The sequence below is a fragment of the Egretta garzetta genome, unplaced genomic scaffold, assembly GCF_000687185.1.
Source record: "Egretta garzetta isolate BGI_Z169 unplaced genomic scaffold, ASM68718v1 scaffold323, whole genome shotgun sequence".
In the NCBI taxonomy this organism is placed as follows: Eukaryota; Metazoa; Chordata; class Aves; order Pelecaniformes; family Ardeidae; genus Egretta; species Egretta garzetta.
In genome coordinates, this window is record NW_009259435.1 from 994,723 (window position 1) to 999,104 (window position 4,382).

Here is a 4,382-nt window from a genome sequence, read left to right on the forward strand (position 1 = left end):
ATCTGATCCTTTAATTTCCTTCTGGATGTTAAACCTTTAAGTTTAATATTTCCAGCTTTTTTTTTCCCCTAGCAATCAGACCAGAGTTCTTTCTGTTTCATTTGAGGGGGATGGTGTTATTTATTTTGAATATAATGAGAAGGTTATCTTCTAACCACTTTGTCCCAGGAATGGCAGATATTAAAATGTTCCAGATAACATAAAACTCAATATAATAGTGAGAACTAATGACACTTCTTTTTGGGGGGGGGGGGGCATTGTTTTGCCCTTTCCCCAAACTTTTTTTCTGCTAAGACCTTTGGCTTGTGTTTTAGACCCCGTGTTCTACCTGCAGTTTCTGAGCCTGGATAGTCTGCTTGAGAACTTCAGGACATTCCTGTGTCCTTCTGTTGCATTATGTATATGAGGTGAATATGTCTTTATGATAGTAAACCAGTCAGGTCTCTAAAGTCAGATGGAAATAATCCAGTCCCAAAGATTCACCCTAAATGAGGACTTAGAAATGGGAACTGCACTGAAATGCAGTAAGTTTGAATCTGTTTCCAATGAGACCACTGAGACACACAGTACTAATAAACCACATTATAGACATGAGCAACGTTTACGGAAATTACAAACACCTCAAAATTGTTGTCTACTTATTTTAGTTGCTGTAAAAATTCACTAAGTTATTTGCAACTATGCGCTAATTCCAATGAACAGATGAAGACGGAGGAAAGCTGCTTCATTTTACAGTGTTGCCGCAGTTCAACATTTTCAACATTTCAGTTTGTTATAGCTTAAATATGATTTCTTTTCCAAATCTAGCCAAATAGGTATTTTTAATGCAATCATCAAAACACCAAAAATAAGGGAAGCTGCTTTGTTTTGAGTAAAACGTTTTATTTGACTAAAAATGGAAAATGCAATTAATTAATCCCAAATAGGTTATTTTTAATTGTCATTGGTCCGGTTAGGGAAACAACAACAACAAAAATAAATCAATTTAAAGCAATATTCGAGCCAGAAGACAATTAGCTTGTATTTGCTGTAAGAAAACCTGGACTATACTTACCATAATGATATTTACCTGAGAAAATCATCAGTCCTCAGAAACCTATCTGTAGCTTGTCACTGCACAACAAATGACTTCAAAGAAAGTTAGCAGTAACAACATTATATTGAAGAAGGAGCTTGATTTTTCATCCTATCTGGAACTGAAGGCTAGGAAGACATGTGCCGTTGTCCTTGATTAGTAATCACGTATCTTAAAAGCTGTCCACTGGTATCCTCAGCAGGCCTGCAAAACATTATTTTTTTTTCTGGTTGTGAAGCTTTATTGCATATTCCTCCATATACATTGTCGAATTTTCTTCTCTGCACTGTCATTGGGCTTCTATGGAGACCTGTCACAGGGCTCTGTTATAGGGCACTCAGGGCCACCAGAAAGATCCAAGATCAATGAGATACATAGCTTTATACTGTGGAAAATATCCATGGGGAAAAAAAAAATTCCATATGATTTCCATGACTGATGGTAGGGAATAGCCCCAATTTTCATATTTCTTAACAGCTTTAGTTGCATACACTGAGCTAGTTATCACCTCTTGCTGTGCCTCCGAATGATGAGGGTAGATTACATCTGTCTGCCCCACCAGTAACCTGTCACTTGCCAACAAGGTTAGTTTCCCACAAAGACATAGGTAGTTCCAGATTTGGCAGATGTTGGATAGTCAGTTCTCTGGCAGTATTTCACCTTTTTCTGAAGTGATTTCTGTCATAACTGCACCATGAGTTTTTATATCCAGAATTTTTATTTCCAGAATTCTTTTCCCAGCTTTAACTTATATATTATGCTCACTAAAGTTTGCAATAGCTCCCTCAAATGGTCCCATAGCTAAACCAATATCCTCCTGCTGCCCTTGACTTTGGTAGCAAATCTCCCTTTGGCTGTGCAGTCATACAGAATTGAGCTACAAAAACCAGAACACTAATTACAGTTGGTAATCGAACGTATTAGTTCCCAGACAAATTCATAGTAAGACATATTAGCAAATGTCTTTAATAATCATGCTCCATTACCAAGGGAGTTTCAGATAATGGAAAGTTTAGTCTCCTTCAATTTGTGTCTAGTTTTGTGACACATTAGTACAACTGATGTTTTAGCAGCTTGTCACTAGAGTAATGAATTCACAAATTAAACTTGCTTCCTTTCATGAAATTTTATGCAGTTAATATTTTTAGCATATTCTCTCTTACCTGTCCTATTTCTTCACTATTTATCAGTGGGCACCTGTCAGGTTAGGTGTCCTAAAGATGAGACTTCTACTGCAATTTGCTTTGTCATGTCTGCACAATATGTTCAGACCCTGGTCAAAGTCTGTTGAGATGAAGAGGAAGGTTTCAGCTGAATCAGTGGATGCTAGATCAGTCTGTTGAGGTTCTGACCATACATATACGTTCTGTTCTTCAAACAAGTTCATGCATGGTTGGCATTACACACAGAAGACAGCTGCTTATAGCTCCAGGCTGCCAGAGATGTGGCCCACGCATAGGTAGGACATTGTCTGATTGCCTGTACCCCTTTCATGCCTTGAACTCCTCCTCTTCCTCCTCACTGGTGGAACAGAAAAAAAAGAGTGAAACAAAGGCAACATCATGCTGCTCTTGAACAAGACAATAGTTCCCTGGGTCTGGTCCATAAGAGCTGGGGCTGAGGAGGCAATGAGGTGGTAACTGACTCTCAGCATTCAGCTGTGAGCTTTAGCACAATCCAACTCCACGGTCTCATCATCGCATTTTTTTCTGATCTCAGGAAGGGAACAAGGGCTCCCTCATTCCTGGGAAGCAGGTGGAAACTGAGACCTTCCTTGGAAACAGTTTTTGTATTGGCCTGACAACATTCAACTGAGATATTGTCAGATGACTCTGGTATCTATATATGTATGTCTAGGTCTACATATCTATGTACATTTATATCCGTCTGTATCTATCTGTACGCATAGTGATACACATAAAAATCCCTAGGAGTCTTAAATAGTTTTCACTAAGTGTATCCTTTTCAGAAGGGAGCAACACACTGCGTACTACCTTTGCTGAAATTTTATTTCTCATTTGGCTTTTAGTTTTGTTTACTTGCAGAGTTCCTGCCCCAAGCAACACATTATCTAGTCTGAAAGTGAGAACTGTCCTATTTGGGCTCTGTCTAAGCTGGACAGTATGCACCTTTCTGACAATATTTTTAATGGAATGACTTTTGATTTTAAATGATGATTCTTCCTTTTTTTTTAAACTCTTGTTCCTTAAATTCTTAGCAGTCCGAATGTAATGATCTCTCACCCATCATGTCCTCTCAGCCATTGTTCTTGGATGAAGGTTTCCCAGAAATAACAGAGTTTGATGCTCAATTAGAAGTTGTCCAACTGTCTGGAGAGAGAAAGCATGTTGATCTCTTTCAATATAAGTGTGAAAAAGTTGTGGTTTTTTTCAGTAGTTCAAGGACTTTGGCTTCCACCTTGAGGCCCCATCATGGTTTACACGCAGTAAACACAAGTTCCAGTTGCTTCTTTCCTGTAACTTTTCTCTCTCACAGGGAATGTTAGCTTATTTCCTACCTTAGCAGGCAGCTTTGCTATTTATTTTTGGAATAATAGAATGGGGGCAGCATCTCTCACAGCTGTCATAATTGATTTTCCTTCCATCACCAAACAATCATTCATTAGCACTAAATAATAGCATTCCAGATGATCCATTACTATTTCTGTCATTTTGAAAAATAGCTGACATACATTGGTCCAGTTGGGCTTACCACTTTGCAGAGTTTGCTGATAAAACATTTGATTTCATTGATCGAGCTCAGTACAACTTTAACAAGGTCCTGGCTGGTCACTCTCAGTAGGTCTCATCATGCCATAACATTAAATTACCATTTTTCTTCATTTATTTATTCATTGTTGACCATGTTGACACCATATCTCAACCTAAAATGCTGCGAGCTCTTGAGACTCAGAACTGAAAGCATTGGGTTAGAGCAGTTGGCAGTTCATTTCCAAATATAATGACATTCTGATTTCCAGTCACTTTTCAAGAAGGGTTTTGTGCGAAATAAACTGAGTTGGTTAAAGAGTGTAAAGCAACCTATATTAATCTGAAATAATTTTTGGTAAATTAACTGCTTCTGAAAGAAACTGGACAACAGAACTGCAAATATAAACTAGCTCAGTAGCTCCACGAGGAATTTCATTTGCCAGAAGTTGGCAAACACTTGAATAATTAGATAGTATAGTGTTCTTCTGGGGAACTGATCCCAGTTAAACACACACACACACACAAACACACTCAGATCTAGCTAATTTTAGTCCAGGTTGGTTCAACAGCCTGTTTTACTACACACTGACCTGAGT